Below are 19,573 nucleotides of genomic sequence, written 5' to 3' on the forward strand. Positions count from 1 at the left end.
ATTCCGAGCCTGTCTGCAGTCTAACGTGTCGATTGAATACCCGCATGATAGGTAAAATATCCTGGGGATAGGTTTTTGGATCTGGTGAAATGGTTTTTGAAAACCAACATTTTGCAATTGTTGACCAAAATTTGCCCGATTCCGAGCCTACTTGCAGTTTAGCGTGTCGATTGATTACCCACATGATAGGTAAAATATCCTGAGGATAGATTTTTGGATCTGGTGAAATGGTTTTTGAAAACCAACATTTTTCAATTGTTGTCCGAAATTTACCGGATTCCGAACCTGCTTGCAGTCTAGCGTGTCGATTGAACATCCACATGATAGGTGAAATACCTTGGGAATAGATTTTTGGATCCAGTGTCACCGTTTTTGAAAAACTAAATTTTTAGATTACAGGATATATCATATTCCGTTGTCGTTGTCATCGTTATTTAAAAGTGATGTGATCGAATAGTATTGAAAAAGGAACGAACGGAAAAAGAATTGAAAAACGAGCATTTGACCCTGTTCAACCAGTGAATCCTAATAATACATTTTTTTTTTAAATTGTCCACATCGTATTACTGTATTACGTTGATAAAAATAAGCGTTACGGTTTCACAATAACCACAAACGCGCTGATAAGTACAAAAGAAAGAGAAAAAATGAAGCAAATAAGAGAGAGAGGGAACTGGACATCAGCGAGGAAACGTTGATGGGGGAAGCTTAAGGATTAAGCCAGGAAGTCAGACATCGATCCCTAAAGATCTTCAGGTTTGATAATACGCCAGGGTTCATGACTCCTGGAAGTTTCGGGTTCCGTTTAGGATAAATTTTCGGACCGTGGTTTGGCACGGTGTAACTGAAGAGAGAGAGAGAGAGAGAGAGAGAGAGAGAGCGAGGATATCGGGGAAGGAACTCGCCGCTTTGCAGCCTTGTCCGTCTTCCGGTTATCAAACCTGCGGATCTTTGCCTCGACCGAAAATTCTCAGGCATCGGAGATTATACAAGTTACAAGACGCGATCAAAATCGCGTTTCTGGAAATTCGGTAACAGGGTATCAAAAATGATTGAAAATAAAGTAGACTTTATTGTTGAAGCAAGAAGATGAGAGAAAGCAAACTGGTTCGATATACTCGGACATAGGTTTGAAATTTTAACGAATTGCACACGTTACGTTCGAATTCAATGTTTTCGATTCCAAGGAATTTTTCTAAAACGTCGCTGTTCATCATTTTACATCTCTTTCGCTTGACATGATTTCTGTGAAATTGTACGAAATAAGTGAACATAACCTAGAATTGATACGGTAGGCAAAATTCGGTATTCCGTCCAATTAGGATACAAGAAAATGAGAACATGAGTGAAGAAAAAAAGGCGAAAAAGAAAAAAATTTGAAAAACGTTTGATCCGTCATTATTTCCACCCTTTGAAGAAGGAAGGGCAACAGCGAAATGAACAGAGGGACACGTGTGTACAGTTTCAATAAAACCATTGGAATTTTCCAATTAGTCTCCACCTCTGTATTTGTGCAGACGGATGACGGAACTGAGACAAAGATTGTCAAATTGGTACTCGAAATTGAACCGTCCCCAGTGTACAGTAATAGATAGCGAGCGATTGCAATATCCTCATTTCTATTTTACCCGTTTACGCTTTGACGATTAGTAACCTGCGGTCCGTCGATCTTCAAAGCGAACGGTTTTCATCTGCAGGTAAGGTATAAATGGCAGAAACACTGCGGTGGTGGCATTACAGGCGCACTCGCAAATTGGAAGATTAAACGAGAACCCGTTATTGAAAAATAGCAACTATTATAATTATCGAGCAAATTGTTGTACGACTTGTGCAAAAGATTTCGAATAACACGTTGTATCCGTTTTTAATGAGACACGAAACGCGTTTCTCCCTGTTCTCAATTTTTTTTTTCTCAACGAATTGCGACGTACAATCTTTTAATAAACAAATTTTTATTCTTCTGTAACTGGCTCTCGCTATAAGTCCGCTCGTTGTAAGGCTGTTCAAACTATTCAGCATGAACCGCATCGTTCTTTCAGCAAATGCGAATATACGCTCTCAGGATATATGATTTTCTATTCAACCATTGTTATCTCTTGTTATAAGTCCGCTCGTTGTAAGGCCACTCAAGCTATTCGACTTTTGACGCATAATTCCTACAACTTTTTTGCTTCCTAAGCAAATAAAAGTATCGTATCCTTTCTCAATAACACGTTCGGACCGTTGACAGACGTCTCTCGATATATTGCCGCTCGTTATAAGGCCGTTCCAACCGTTCAGCACTTGATAAAAAATTCTGCATTAGAACCAAAATGTAAACCTTTTCAATAAATATATTTTCTCTGCAATTGCAGCCATCTCTCGTTATATTTCCGCTCGTTATAAGTCCGCTCGTTATTAGGCGACTCGAATTATTCGTGATCTCGTAACGAGGAAACCGTAATGGGTGTGGATGCGGAAGGAGATCCTGTAATCCTGAACCTTCCCTCTCCTCTCACCAGTTTCGTAAGCCTCTTAAGTTTTCCCGGCGGTTCTCCGCACATATCCAGAGATATTTCCGCAGGCCGCAGTGCAAGCGGGAACATCTCCCGTCCCTCCGGCACTCCCGTTTCATTTTCAATAAGGATTTTCAGGTAGCTTTCCTCCCCTCCTTCACCATCTCGACGCCGCCTTCCCCATTCGGAGATTATACGACATTCCAATCAAATTACACCGGCTTATATAACCCACCATCCACTTTTCCCTACGCGCCGAACAGCTCGGCGATGGAAGCTTTCGGACTTTTCTTTACCCCTCCGTACATGTAACCTTGCCGTTTCGCTTTTTCATTTTCTTCATCCCTTTTACGATAACGGGGTCTCATATGTTGCATGTGATAAATATTGTTTAATACAGGCTCGCATCGATCATAACCTTTGTGCTTTCATCCCCTCGCCCTTATGTCTTCAGACCTCCATTTTCTAATATCTGCATCGAATGTCTCTCGATATTTATATACGACATACACATTTTTTATCATCTAATAAATATCAAGACCTGTGTTATCTGATCATCAACTGATATCTGTAGGTATATATCTACAGATGAGGTGAACCGTAAAAGAGTTTGCCTGACCTGAGCTTACTCAGAGCTGCTCAACCTGATCACGGCCTGCTGGGTCATCAGGCTGGCCTGATAAAATTTCAGCAAGAGATGGATGCCCGGATCATGGTGGCGGAATTTCTGGGGATCAATCCGAGCAGCGTGTCTTCTTTTTTCGGAAAAAGAGAAGTCGGGAAATTTACATACAACCGCCAATCCATCCATCGTCGATACTGCATCCGTATTGTACCCGGAGTTAGTCGGCCACGCAAAAAAGCTCGGAAAGTAGAACAGAGTAAGTAAGCGCCGAAAGGGAAAAAGGGAAGAATAAGTTCGAATAAAAACGAACAACGAAGGGGGGTGAAAAAAAAAAAATAAAATGAAATAAAAATAAGCACAAACAAACTTGGAAAAGAACAGCTCTTCGAAAACAGTCGATTCTCTTTCGCTTCGGTGAACTTTATTAGGTTTTGTACATACATAAACCTCGTGCAAAGCTTTTGTACGCCACACGAACTGTTGCTGCCAACCGGCCGCACGATTCCAAACGTGGCTTTATGCCGTGTAATTCGCGTTGTATAGAGGGTGAGACGTTCTCAAATGGCTCTCATCGATTTTGACGCAATTTTTTTTTTTAATATTTCACCCTTGGAGGAGGAAAATCCGCCCTGATATTGGACTACAATTTTGTACAGGAGTGGAAATACGATATTTAATTGTTTTGATAATTAATGTTCTTCCAGTGTCACGGAATTTAAATACCTAGTAGAATCTAATCGTAAGCAAAGTTGATAAAGCGATTTCTTTTTACTATTTTTAACGTGCGCGTAAAATGTCAAAACGTGCTGCTCAATAATACGTCAATTTCTGTTTTTATTCGAAAATGTTTTTCTTTTATTCTGACCGTCTTTTTCAACATTCGACAGAGAATTAGAAGTAACAGTAAACTTAACCCCTGGACAAAAAAGAATTGACTGAAAAAAACCGTGCAGACAAAAAACAGTGATAATATACTGGATAACGAATTACGCGAAATTCAGTGCGGCATTAAAAAAGAGAAAAAAAAAAAATTGTAATAAACTAAAAAAACAGCTTCAACGTCTATCAGTGGATATAAATTGATTATATATGTATATACGCGTTTATGTATATAATACATGTGCAGAGAGAGATAGAGAGATAGAGAGAGAGAGAGAACGTTGTGCTTGCGTTGGCGTTATTTCGGTCTGATGAATTTTTGGTTAATATCCACAATTCAATCTGAAAATGGGAAAAGCCTGGAAAAACGGGGAGTTTCGAGTTTCAGGCAGCCACAGCAGCTCGATCCCTCTCCATTTTATCACCCGTGGGGGCGTTTTGCTACCCAATAGAGAAATTTATAGCTCGTACATGATTTCCTGACTTATGCCCGTGTATGTTATGTACGTATGCATATATACATGTGCCCACGTGTATGTTTATATAGATTATACCCATCTACTTTGTACGTATCGGCGAAGTCGCGTGCTGAATAAAATTACGGTCAACTTTTCGTTACAGGCTTAAATTGAAGAGGATAATTAAAAAAGGCTGTAAGTCTTCTTTTTTGTCAACGAAAATCTTATTTATTTTGTCTTTTTTCCACAAAGTATGAAGGTGCCGATAATGTTATTTGAATAAAAGAACATTTTTTTTTTTTCAACAACGGCACTTAAAGCCTTTTTTAATTCTCATTTGCAATTATGATTTTATCTATATTGAAAAAAATTTTTTGCAAATATTTCGCAAACTTATTATGCGATCTGCTGCAATGTAATCGACGAGTTACGACAAAAGTTTTTACGTGATAAATACTTTTCAAACTAAATTGTTCGTTTCTTATTTTATTTTATTTTTTATTCCTCTCTCGACTATCACGAACGGTTTTTAAAGTCATTTAATCCTGCTCCATCAGCCTCTTTGGAAGACTAAAAATTAAATATCATGTATCACAGATTGTTGCACACCTTTACATTTATTTACAAAGTACCTTTACCTTTATCACCATTTGAAAATTCGATATATTCACTTATTGGTCAATAAAGTGATTCGACAATAACGATTAATAAAAATATACATAACGAAGCTCAGTTCAGTTGATTTTTAGTTTCAATTTTCAATTTTCAAACTTCTTTTCTTTTCCAGTCTGTCAGAGATTCGGCAAATGCTCAACGTCGGCTACGTCGATGCAATGATTTATTATTATTATTGTTGTTGTTACCATTATTATCCCTGCGTTATTTCACACAGATTATACGTACGTATAGATTTATATACCTATAAATAAATATGTTTCGACCTCCCGGTTGATGCGGCATCTCCGTCACGTTTTACAATTTATCTCTCTTTACCGTCGACCCTTGACGCGTGAGCCCTTTAATTATGCATGCCTACGCGGTTTTCTGTACATGTGCGCGAGTGTGCGGTGCATTAGTATGAGGCATGTAAATTTCTAACTTATATACATACATGCCGGTTACGTATGGATAACAACATCATGCGTGATTCAGCTCACGGGATTGCTCATCAAATGTCGAATTTCTGACCCACGTTTCGATAATTTATCGATTAAATAACCGGAGAATAGTATTAGTAGTAGTAGTAGTAGTAATAATAGTGGTAAAGTGTATCAAAGTGTTACAAGATGATGTTTAATTTTTTTTTTTTCCAATCATCGAAAGAAAAAATGAAAAGAAAAACGTCTACAGACGAAAGAACGATAGATGAACGAGGAGAAATCGAACGGCGGTTACAAAAGTTGAAAAAAAAATATCGAGTAAAGCTGATTTAAATTATTAAAAAGATGGAGCAGAGAAACAAGAAAGAGGGAGGCAATAATAGCTCAATAATTTGAATAAACGAAAAATCAGAACGCTAGAATATTATATAAAACAGATAAAACCTGGTCATCTTAACGCAATCAATATATTATAACGTTTCATGGCGTACATACGTATATATATATATGTATAATATATATATATGTATATATATTTTTTCTTGGGCAATTTGGTGGGGCATCGATCGATTGATTGCTCAAAATCGTGCGTGAAAACTTAATTGCGTCTCGAGCCTGCAGCTTTGGGTGAAACTCAGTTATCGAATGTACGTAACGTATACATATACATACATGTCCGCACACTTATATATATATATATATATATATATATATATATATTGTAAACATATGTATGCAATATGTATGTATTTATATCACGAATTTCATTCACCGTGTCCAATTGCTAATATTAGTACACACGCAAGTGTATTCATATATAAATATATACATATACGTTATACTAACTCAATGTCGTGAAATTATATTTGAAAGATCTTGCATGCAATATTGGGTCATATGCCTTTACACATCGTGATTTTACGCAGCATACGTTATTATCATTATCATTGTTATCGTTATTATTATTAATATTATTGTTATTATTATTATTATTGTAGTAATAATCCGTTTGACAAGTCTCTCGCGATATTTTCTTTTGATTCGGATCTATTTTTTTTCCTTTCTTTTTCTCACTAACTGAACGTTAAAGTACGAATCTATTTGGATGATCCGCGAAAATACAACGTAGTTTCGATGTTTAATTTTTGGAGACCAAAATTTATGTAACTCAATCAACGTACAATTTTCTGTCATAAATGTTGTGCAATTAAAAATTGTTATATATATATATATATATGTATATATATATATATATATATATATATATATATATATATATATATATGTATATATATATATATATATATATATATATATATATATATATATATATATAGTAGATAACTTGATGACTCTGAATTTCATAACAATTTGTAATTGCACAACATGTATGATAGAAAATTGATCGTTGATTGAGTTACATAAATTTTGCTCTCCAAAAATTCAACATCGAAATATATATATATATATATATATATATTTCGTTGAAAAAATGTATCCGTAGAAATATTAATTTTATTATAATAATCACGATTTCGAACGTTTTTCATTTTCTAAAAATCAGAACTGATCATCCATCTTCTCACGAATGCCTGGCGGTGAAAATTACTTGTGAATTGTTGATAAATATCGAATATCGGGAAAAAGAAAAGAATATGAAAAAGATTAAAAGAATGAAATAAGGGTGGTTCGATTTACATTTGAGGCGCTTCGTCTTTCGTTTAATTACATTTTTTTTTTCTTCTTTCTTCATTCCTTCTTTCTCGAATCGAATTACTCGAGTGTCTCTACGTAGCTACTTTGCGTCGTACAGTTTCACGATCGGATCGTACTTTCTTTTATGGGTGAAATTCACCTCTCATACTTTGAAAACATCGTCCGTTGCTACTCTCGCCCCCCCCCAAAGTCCAAGTCTTTGATGACGGACGTACAGAGAGGCTGTAAATATACGCGTGTATACGTATACTGCTTTTTTATTATCCCATGTATTATACGGTGGATTTGTATAATTTAAGGAGCCCGATCTGCCTACCGACGATTATAAATTTTCTTAATACTCTGCTCGCCCCGCTCGACACAAATATAATATACACCCATCCTCGTTACATCTGGATGCACGCCTCGAGATATACAAGATCATCGGTTTCGGATTCTCACGACGTGCGGAAGACGATGGAATGTTTTATTTAATTTGCGTTTGTTACGAGAGGAAAAAAAAAATTGCACGTTTCGTGAAAATGCACTGAGGAGAATTTTATTTGTTACAGTAACTAGAAAAATTCAGTAAAACAGGTATCGTTAAAAAAAACTATTTGAATATTGTTGGGATTACGAAAAACGAGGTACGCCTAACCATTTTGCGCTATTGTCGATCCTTTTTTTGGTTATTGCAACGCAAAATCAGTTTCTGAGGTTTACTCTACTTTTTTAATTAAACAAGGTTTCAACGTCAATTTATTCTTGCACAAGCATTAAATTTTCGCAACAGTTGCAAGAAAATATAGCAACAATGATCGTAATGAGAAAGAATAGTAACGAATACTAGACTTTCCGTTAACAGCTATAAAACTAATTTTCATTTTCTACCTAAAACTTATATTTTTATATATATATTTTATATATATATATATATATATATATATATATATATATATATATATATATATATAATATTTTTCGATCGTGGTAAAAAATAAAAATAATTAAGGAGCGGTAACCGGAAATAAAAATTTTTAAAATATGATACATTTTCCTTATAAAATCTAAATTTCCAGAATACGATTAAATCCTTTACTTCGTCCTCTTCTCGGTGAGGCAAATTTACTTCCCAAATTTTTCCTGACCCCCCCCCCCCCCCCCTCCCGTTTTTTTTAAACTTCATTAAATCAACCAAATAAACTTCGCAGCAGAGCCTTTGCGACAAGTTCGTTATATATAAATTAATAATACAGTTAGAGTTGTGACATGATTTCGTTCGCGGTAATTCGATCGCCTTCGTTATATTACATCGGAGATCAAAGAGTCGAGAATTGTGGAACAGCTATATCTTGTGTTAACAGATCGCGCAATATTTCCTAGTCATTTCCCAATAATCATTCGGCGTATAATTATCACGATCCTTCGATGAAAAGTACAAGTTGCGGGCCGATAAACCGCAAAACCGCAGTTAAACTTTACGAAACTGCAGAATCATATCAAGTCTTGCGATCTCTCGAGATGCTTGCAGAAACCACCTTGTCATATTCTTTCCTCTTTTTTCCTTATCCTTATCCTTATTATTCGCAGGATTTTCCGTATCATTATCCATATGATTTGTACAATTTCCGTGTCCTTATTCGTATTATTTTTGTTCAATTTTCTTTATTCTTATCCTCATCACGCGTACGTTTTAATAGTCGAAAACTCTTACAAAATTAAAATGAGCTTACACAACGGATAACATTTTCATCAGAAATTGAAGATTTTCATAAATTTGTTTTTCATATGTGGGCCACGACAAGGCAAAAAAAAAATTTCAAGCTGGATGCATCAATTTCAAGAAAAAGAACAAAGGTTCAATGGAAAATAGAATTCATTCCAAAGTATACCTAACCGCATTTTCCGAAACTTTTTTTCTGAAATTTACTGATTTAAATTTCGTCAATTTTGTTTTTTCATCTGCTGTAAAATTAATTTCATCAAGCAAATTTCAAATTCAAATTCACAATAATCATTGAGAATCTTTTCTCTTTTTATCCTACATTTCAGATGTAAATTCAACTGTTTCTTTCACTCTTGAACCGAAATTCGAATACCAGCTCAACTATAAATACATATATATGTATACTATATACAGGTATAATAACGGAAGTCGAACAAACTTTCGTCCTTAAAATTCTACTACATCCTATTAACTATCGGGATTGTCGCTATTAACCGACCAATATATAATAAAGCTCGTTGATTAACAAGATGATAAAAAATTTATACCGGCCCAGAGCGGTTAACTCTACCGCATCCGTGTGTGCGACGATAATAATCAGATAATTAGAAAGCGGAATTAGGGTTCGAATCCTTTCGCGGTGTGCGTTCATCCATGTACATTGTACAACTACGTGTATAATATACACGAATATGTATATTTTATATACCCCTAAATTGATTGAAATGTACAAATTGACTAACCGATTGAAAATTCTCTTGATTAAAAATCGTTGTACTTCGGTGAGTTCGTTGAACTTTTTTTCTCGGGAGAGTCGAATTAGATTTTCGCTAATTGTAGAGTATTTTTTCATCAACTGGGAAGTAGACAAGAAAATACGACTTTGTTAATTTTTAAAGAATTCATTTATGATCAAAACGAGCCTTGGTTCATTAAAATCGTTTAAGCGATGCTATTTTTTCATTATATTTATGATTTGCTCCCCAGATTTCAGCAATCAACGATAATTCTGCTTTGACAGTACTTAAAATTTACGGTTTCTTGACATTTTTTCCGTTCGAAAGGAACACTGTTTAAATTAAACTCGACCCAATGAACTTCGGTTGCATTTTCGAACTTTCGTTGTATATTTTTATCTACTTAATTCTTATACTGGACTGTACGTTCGGTATATTCTTAAATTCCCTTCTGTCACCTTCCTTCTTTGACTTTCTCTCTCTTTCTCTCTTGATACCCGTTAACGCGAATGGGATGTTTATACACGTATCAGTGTTCGGCAGCTGGTTCCAACCGGCGAACGAGGCAACGCTGCGATTCTAATCTTGGATTCACGAAATAATAAGTACGAAGCATATATGTATGGGGAATTCCATGCGAACCGAACCAACGCCCGACCCTCACAATTTTTCAGTTTGTTCAAAATTGTTTCTGCAATTGTTCCAACTCCGAAACAACCCCCTGAATTTTTTCGAAAAAAAAAAAACAGCTCGTGTGAATTTAACTACACAAGTCACGTGGCACATGAGGATGAGTTTGTATTTAAAAAACGTGTCTGTCAGGCAGTTTTGTCATAGTTTTGAAAGTAGGCGTTAGGATTGATCGGTATTTATAGACGTAACAGAATAAGCGTAGCAATAAGTGCAGTGAGCAGTGGGTGGTTCACTCGGTTTTCAAACTGGTTGAAGTTTAGACAGGCTGAACGTTAATACCTCCTCTAATCTTATTGCCTTCTCTGCGTATCTCTACGGTTGCGTTGTCGCATCTGTATGTATATATATGTATATATATATATATATTGGAGGTATAAAGCAGCAGGCTGATCGTGAATATCGTTGCAGGATTTATACGTATATAATGTAGGGCTTGATATCTGATTGTTGTTATGGGCCAAGTTTGGTGAAGGAAGAAGCTGAAGGGGGGGGGGGGAGGGGGAAGAATAGTGCATCGGATTATATACATATATACATTGTATAAATGTAAATGTATACGTGTATACGAATATGAGGGGAGGGGGGCGGATTCATCGTATGATCTACAGCTATAAACGGATGATCGTAATTTTTACTTTCAACGGTGTTATAAGTTCGAAAATATACTATTCATATTTATTACCACCTTGTTTGTATAATAAATATATTATACGAAGCCTTATATGTACGTATGTATATATATATATATACGTAATTCATTAATTTTGTTGCCAGATAATAATTCTCGAGTAATAATATACAATAAAGTTTTAAGCTACGAGTATTTTTCGGACAAGAGCTGAAGCGCGGTATGGGGAAAATATTTTTAGAAATTTTGTATTGATAACACTTTCAGTTTTTTTTTTTTTTTTTTTTATCATCCTTATCGATTAAATCATTCGTCAAAATCGTCGGAAAACATCGTTTCTAAAAATTACGGCAGATTTATGGAAAAAAACTGTTCAATATTTGTTCACACTGGAAATTCAATCTGGTTAATTTATTCACGTTCTCTGCGGAAATTCGAGACAATTCACGAGCTAAGAATTCGTTCTGAGGTAAAGAAGTTTCGTACTGGAAAAAAGAGAAAAAAAAATTTAAAAAAAATTTACAGAACCAGTTGAAAATAAGAAATAAATATAAAATAATCTGCAGCTGGTTTAAACGTTTATACAATCAAGTGAGCGTGGAGTGTATTTTTTTTCTTTTTTTCTTTCAGTTAATTCAATGTCCGTACCCACGTCCTAAGCACCTTTTCTCTTCAATTCTCAACAAATCGAGGCAACGAATACCTGAAATACCTGAGCGTGCGAAGCACCGCGTTTGTCAACGAGAGTATTGAAAGAAAAAAAAAAAAAGAAAAATTTGTCACGTTTTTCGACGATAATTTTTACCCGAATGAGTAGGAAAAGAAAAATAATATACACGTAGAAATATACATATATATATATACATGTATGCATACATGTACGTAAGAAAAGGATGGGATATAATTTGGTGGTGCAAGTTGTCGCGCAGCTGCAATAATTCATCGGATCTCCGCGGTTTGTGGGTCGCATTACCAACCGTATATACCGTATATGTGTAATATATAAATTTTAAATTTGCATTAGACGTGAGAAACCTTTTTAACGCTTCGGTATATTACCGTATAACTAATACATGCAAGTGTTTGATACGGGTGTGCACATTTCTCCGATTATAGTCGTAACGCCTATACGTAGAGTTTGCCGCTGGTGAATTAATATTTTTCTAACCGATCCTAATGCCATTAACATGTTTACCTTCCTCCATTATCCCCACCGTATTTTATACACGCTGACATGCCGCAATGCTACTGCTGATCCTGCCGGCCCGAGTCGAACAAGAATAAGAAGAAGAAGAAGAAGAAGAAAGAGAAGGTTGGAGAAGAAGATGACGTCGTAAATATGATAATCACATTACGAGTTTAAGTATGTAACAAGTACATACGTACACGGGTATGTAAACAGGTATTTATTTAGTGTGTGTGTTTAATTATTTATGTATATATATAAACATATATAAACATATATATATATATATATATATATATATACATATGTGCGAGGCAGGTGTTTGACTGAAACACCTTCGTCTTCTACATCTTCCGTTTTTTTCGAAATTCTCACACTCTCTAATTCTCGTATATGTGATTCCTGATTCTCTCTAACTCCCTGCTGTGAGAACTGTGTCCGTGCAACTAGATATATTTGTCTGTAATTTATTCTAACCCAAGACCCCGAGTATAACTGTATGTTTTATTTTTATTTTTATTTTTGTAAGTTTTGAATTATTTGAGGCACGCAGAGTTGTCAATTTCTGATAAATTAATTTGTGAATAATAGGTTTTAACAACTGCGACTTTTATACGTTTTTCGATTTTTTTTTTCCCATGTCTTCTGGTTTTTTTAGTCATTCTCTTCATTGCCTAGTTTCGTTTTTACTTTTCATTATCCAAAGTTGATGTATATTTAAGGAAAATATTCGTTTCGGTAGAAGATCACTTTTTTTTAATTTTTCTAAATCTTGACGCTTTCGAATCTCTCGATTCCGAAAAATACAGGTTTTTCGAAAAATGTCGGTGTAACGGCTTGTCTAAAAAAAATTCTCGCGATGATCTCCGAAACGGCTAGATGAAAAAATTTGAAATGTACTAGATTTTACAATCGAATGACAATGGAACGTTGAATAGAAATAAAAATATGAGAAGAAATGAAAAAAACAAACAGACAAAAAACACATCTTTTCTACTGTATTTTTTATATTTTTATTTTGAGAATTCTATTCAATATTCGGATAATAATAAACGAATTTCTTCGATCTACTCAATTTCTTACATTCACGAGTTGAAATAATTAACCTTCCCGTATTAAATTGTTCAATCTTTCTTCCGGTAAATCTATTAATAATTGACCCTGAATAACAAACAGCAAATAAATAAACAGCCGTCGAAAATATGTAATCAAGCATTCTGCCGTTTCCGTTTCTCTTTCTAATCGATAAAAATATACAAACCAGAGATGCAAAAGCGAGATCAAATCAACGACTCAGTTTACACGTATTCTCCCCTATTCAAATACCTACATCCGTGGTTAAACATAAAGGCGTTCGAGATTTCTCTGAAAGATTGCTTTCCGCCACCCGGGAAGGTGATTAATTTCGTATATCTTAAGCCGTACGTATAAGCGTCAAGCAGCAGCAGCAGCAGCAGCAACAGAAGATCAATTAGTTGTGCATAGAATGGGAATTGAGTCGGCACGCTGTAAGATTAAATCACTGTATAAGGTAAATGTATAAACTCACTTTACGACAGTCGTCTTATATCCTCTCTTCGAAATCATCGTTTAATCAAGACTTTGCCGTAAGGTTGTATTATATATGGCTCATTCTACGCCAATTCGGTAAACTGTTCACCGTAAAATTTTTCAACTCTGCCAAGCATTTTTTTCTGCCTTAGTACGACTCCAGAAAAGCTTGCAAAAAAATTTCTACATTTTTTCAAACTCTCGTCTTTGTCCTATGAATTTTTAAAACCCATCTCGAAAAAAGAAACGAAACATTTTCACGCAATATTCAGAGTTCGGGGCCACGTTTTTTCTATTTTCTTTTTTTTTAACCTCTTTTTCTATTTTCATACCTGTTAGAAATCTATTACAACACATGACGCATTTCCGATTTGATGGCTGAATTTTTTTTTTTATCTCTTCTCTGGTTCTGAAATACACTCGCAATTTTTGTTCAAAATTTTATAACAAATGTTTAACAGGTATGAAAACAGAAAAAACCGATTTAAGCAATTAGATAAACATGATTTAAAAAAATAGAAAAAAACAAAAACGAGGCCCTCAGTCTTAATCTTGCGTGAAAATGTTTCGTTTCGGAAACCAAACGTTTGTGTTTCAAGTTTCATAAAAATGGATTCGGCTGTTTTTGATACGGGTGTAAAAAAAAAAAAAATCGTAGGGTAAATACGAGTGATGAAATTTTTTATTTTTTTTTGGAACCTTTTCAAAGGTCGTACCAACGTAGAAAAAATCCTTGGTGATATTAACAAATTTGAAAATTTAATTAAAAAATTATGAACATAGATTTTTTGTATAAATTTCGATTTAGTCTCCATTGATACGGCTCGTCTCATTTACGTCTGGAGATATTTGTTTACTTTTTTTTTTATTCGTTTGTTTGTTTGTTTGTTTGAAACGCAACGATGAAAAACACCAGCTCTCAGAGCGTATCGTTGCAATCACGTCGGCATACAGCGACCTTAATTATTCAGTCCCAGGAACCCGCAGCTCACGGTTCAAAACCACCTTCCCTTCCTTCCCTCGGTATTTATAATTGCCCACCTTGATTAGCCCCCATGAATTTACCTCGAGCCATTCCGTCGCGTCGCGACTTGAATTTTTTCAGGTGAACACGTATATTCTATACATATATACACGTGTGTGTGTGTATATATATGTTACAGAAAACACAAACGCGTCAACGAACTGGTTTTTTTGAGCCCGACCTTCTCCTTCTTTTTCTTCTTCCTCTTTTTTTTTTGCTTCTTCTCCTCCTCACGATTACATTACCACAATTTTTATCTTCCTTATATATATATATATATATATGATTCCTTATATATACATTGTTTTTTTTGTTATTTTTCTTCTTCTCCTCCGACATTAAAAATCTTTGAATTCCTTTATTCTTCGACAATTTAACATAATAAAAAAAAAAAAAATTAACAAGATCGTCAAGTTTTTACGGCATCAAAGTTCCCATTAATTTCTACTCGCGTAGCCCCGAAATCGGGAACTTGTGAAGCGTCTATCGTACGTCGCACGGAAGATAAACGTATCATTGTAACCGTGTAATGTGTGTGTGTGTGTGTGTGTATACCTGACGTGAGGTGTGATAATAAATGCGATACCGTGTGTAGTGTAACGAGATCGCGGTGGAATTGAACTGTTCATCTCTGTGCCGAAGTCTAACCTTAAACCCGTCACATTTACATGGAAACTGGGCTTAATCTTATTTAATTACATTCACCCATATTCTCGGCATCAACGGAAACGCCGCCACTGTGTATATATATATATATATATATACATATGCATGTATGCACGTATATAACATATGTATACGTATGTAACGAGGCAAAAAGTATACCTTGGACTTATATACACCTGATCTTGAGTATCAAACGATGGGAAGCCACGGATGATAATTTCAAACCGTGCAAGTAACGAATATTGAAACACGAGACGACGATAATAAAAAAAAAAAAAATGATAATAATAGACATTCAAACAAATAAGGTGAAGTAAGAAAAAACAAAAAAAAAAGAAAAATACACTAGTCAAATTTTATCTGAAAAAGCGATAATCTTAAGCAGAGTAGCTATCGAATTTCTTCTGTTGTTGGATAGAACGACGTGAATCGGGAACAGAGTTAAAAAAAAAAAAAACACATCATTTAATGTTTGTTCCTATTTCGGCTGTGAAAAATTTTTTATTTTGCATTTTACAGATCAATCAAGGTTACAAATGCTTGTATAAATTTGTCGAAATCAGTCTAACGGAAAAATCAAAATTCAAGATAAAAGAAAAAAACGACAAACACATCAAATGAACGGGAATTATGAATGAAAGATGAAACTACTAAAGTAATAAAATTCCGTGGTAAAAAAAAAAATAAATAAATAAATAAATAGAAAAGGATGAAGAAAACGAGAACTAAAGAAGTCTGTAAGTATTATTTTTTTTTGTATCGAAATAAAATGGCACTGTTACAGCATTTTTTCAATACTGTTCCTAAATTTTTAATATTTAATTCGTCAATCACGTGACACGATTCGTGCCTTCCGATGAAACGCGTACATGAATTCACGTCGTGATAGGAGCTGGGTTATGGCGTGTGTATTATATAGGTGGATATTTATTACACGTTCATATGGGGCTGCAAGTATCGATTGCAATCGGCGAGGTTGCCTCGCGTAATTCACACTCGGTTCTTCTCGAATATAATTACTCCGCACACCTTACTTATATGTCTGCCGGTTCACACACGATACTTTCGATTAATAAAACCCGGCTCGATTATACAGGGTGTCTCTGAAGTAAGTGACCGAATCGATGGGGGTTAATGGAAGGATGTAGCGACGGCGAGTAAGCTTGAAATGATCGATCGATCGATTATGTCATATTATTTTTAAACTCTGCATATGGAACCAAAATTTCGTAAATTGCAGTACTTAGTCTTAATGGCGGAAAAGTATTTTTGATAATTTACAGTTTCATTCAAGATATTTTTCAATTCCAGGCGAAAATATTCGTTTAACTTTCACGTGTTATATTAAATAGGTACTTACAATTAGTAAGTAAGACAATGATAATAATTGACACTCTAATCACATGAACTGATATTGCATTGCAAAAAACAAAAATCGATTGGAAGTAAAAATAATCGAGTCGTTCGATCGATCGAGTTTGAAAAATAATCGATGATTTTCGTTCATTCTTAAGAGAAGGTTGGCTGAGTAAATTAAAACTTAAAGAAGACTTGATAGCCGAAATCGCGTTCGTCAGATACGATTGGTTAAAAAAACGTTCTGTGACGACTGATTTTTTTTAATAATATTCGATATTGTAAATCATTTCTTTTGAAATTCTTAAATTTCATTTGATTCGTCTTGTTGATAAGCGCGCTCGATCGCTGATGCGAAACATAAAGCTTTAAAATTTGAGAATCGCAAATAAAAGTATTTCCAATATCAAAATTTTATTGCTCAAACCAGTCGTTACAAGACGATTTTTTAACTGGTCATATTTAAGTTAATTTACTCAGCTCAACTGCTTCTATTACCTTTCTGAATCTGGTCACTTAGTTCTGGGACACCCTGTACGTTTCAAAAACTAACGACATTATGTATATGTATATATATATATATATATATATATATATACACATATGAGATATGTGTGCAATTTATATCCACTTTCATTCCATACTGTATATACTGCCAGATGCTGCAACACTCTGTGTAACAGAAACGAGTAACAAAAAAAAGATGAAAAAATCCGGTATCCAAAGGTATGTGTAACGTATATCGCATATAAAATACACCGGGTATAACTTTATGAATATTTTCAATGAAAAACAGAGATAAATAAATAAACAAACAAGGCACACCAATTTTGAATTGCAAGAGAAACGCAACTGCCTGTGAATTGGTTTCGTTTAGTTCGATCGGTATTCAAAAATGAGAAGATTTCATTCGAGTTTCTTTCTCATACGTGTCGTTAGGAGAACGGACACCCGGTATAAAACACTTACGGTACACATCTTACCTAATAGAGAAACTATCAATGATCTATACACGTGATATTAAGGTATTTATCTAACAGCGAGGAATGCCTTCGTGATGCTGCATGGGAAAAAAATTAGACCGTCCTCTGACCTCGTGTATCACTTCGATCCCACCGCTGCCACAAAACGATATTTGTTTAACAAACATTCGCGAATATCGTTAGTTGCGCGTTAAGCTATTTCGAAAAAAAAAAAAAAATAGATAAAAAATTTGCTCCTCTTCCAAACAGGTTCAAAAGTTCAAGTACAAAAATACGCGTGTTGAAATTTGAGCTCTTAATATTAACGTGAGGAGATTGTACTTTTCTATTTCCCGTAAGATTAACACGGGAAAAATGGTTTTTGCTTCTTCTGATTTTTATAACCAGCTAACAATGCGTCGTACAGAATATTCGCAGAAATTTTTTGTTGTAGAGAATTGAACGATCTTGCGCTTATTTTTTCGACAATTGTTGGTTAAAAAAAAAAAATATAAAGATTTCAAATGAAAAAACAGTTTCCATAGCAAGATAAAGAATGTTGTGTCGAAATTTGAGACGGATAGTTTGGAAATCGTTCCTTTGAAAGAGTGTCCACCGTTTTGAAAAATCACTTACCGAGAAAACCGTTGATAAAAAATGTATAACAAATAAAAATACAACGTTTAAAAGAATCATTTTTCAGTCTTCCCGAGTGCTTCGATTCGACGTAAAAAAAATTTGACCAATCAGCGTATTTTGACCATCAGAAAAACATAGTTCGCAAAAATCAGTTATTTTTGTGATTCCTTAATATTTCACCGAACTTCGAAGGAAGAAATTCTTCGATTTTCTCCAAATCGGAGATCGAAATTTATTCGTCGACCAAATTGTCCGCCGCCATGTCTCCGCGTCCTGATATCTCGATATTCCGAACCCTTATCGGGATCTGTATCTCCGAGTACGAGGATCTAAACACCTGCCTTTACGGGCGTGGCGTCGAAGTCTCAACGCCTCTAATCGGTAGGCATTACACGTGCTTACGATTCTTGTACCTACCCGGTGAGGAAATATCTCGATGTTGTTGGTAACGCTGCCGAGGTGAGAGGATCGGTTAAATGTACCGAAGAAGTATCGAGTAAATAATTGGTAAGACGCGAAAGAGGAGAGAAGCAAAGCGTGGTTGTGAAGTGGAAGAAGAAGAAGAAGAGAAAAAAAAATAAAAAAATAAATAAGAAAATCGTAAATATTGAGGAAGAATTTCAAAAAATGATCAAATAAATGTATGAATGAACGAACGAACGAATGAATGAATGAATGAGACTCGGAGTAAGCTCTGTGACTCATTATAGAAACGCAGCTGATGGTGTTTGCTCAGCGCGAGGCTTCCTCGAGATATTATCGTTAAATCAAACATCGAACGTATGTGTGTCGAAGTGGCGAAACGAACCTAACGAGAAGAAGAGAAAAAGAGAGAGAAAGAGAGAAAAAAAAAAATGTGAATAAGAATAATAAAAAATTCATAAGCAATTTGACGGAACTCAGTTCTTGTTTTTTTTTTTTTTGTTCTTTTATTTAAAGCTATTTCCGTAAAGTTTCCGATTTGTAATTTGTAAGATCGAACAGCGTCGAAGAAAATTCTTCTGTCTTTTATTTTACTTCGAAATTGACGGAGAAGATAAATTTTTACAAGTTACACGTTTGAGATAAGGAATTAAATCTCCGATGAAATGAAGATGGTACGTAAAATGCATAATACATTCGTAGATCGTAATTGAGATGCGGGAAATATATT

At 34.8% G+C, this 19,573-nt stretch overlaps 1 protein-coding gene across 2 annotated transcripts in view; it reads right to left on the reverse strand.

Annotated features, from left to right (window-relative positions):
• Window positions 1-19,573, reverse strand: part of LOC107223199 (hemicentin-1) — a 117,764-nt gene that overhangs the window by 90,913 nt on the left and 7,278 nt on the right. The gene's annotated exons all lie outside the window — the stretch shown is intronic.

The sequence above is a fragment of the Neodiprion lecontei genome, chromosome 7 (assembly GCF_021901455.1).
Source record: "Neodiprion lecontei isolate iyNeoLeco1 chromosome 7, iyNeoLeco1.1, whole genome shotgun sequence".
Classification (NCBI taxonomy): domain Eukaryota; kingdom Metazoa; phylum Arthropoda; class Insecta; order Hymenoptera; family Diprionidae; genus Neodiprion; species Neodiprion lecontei.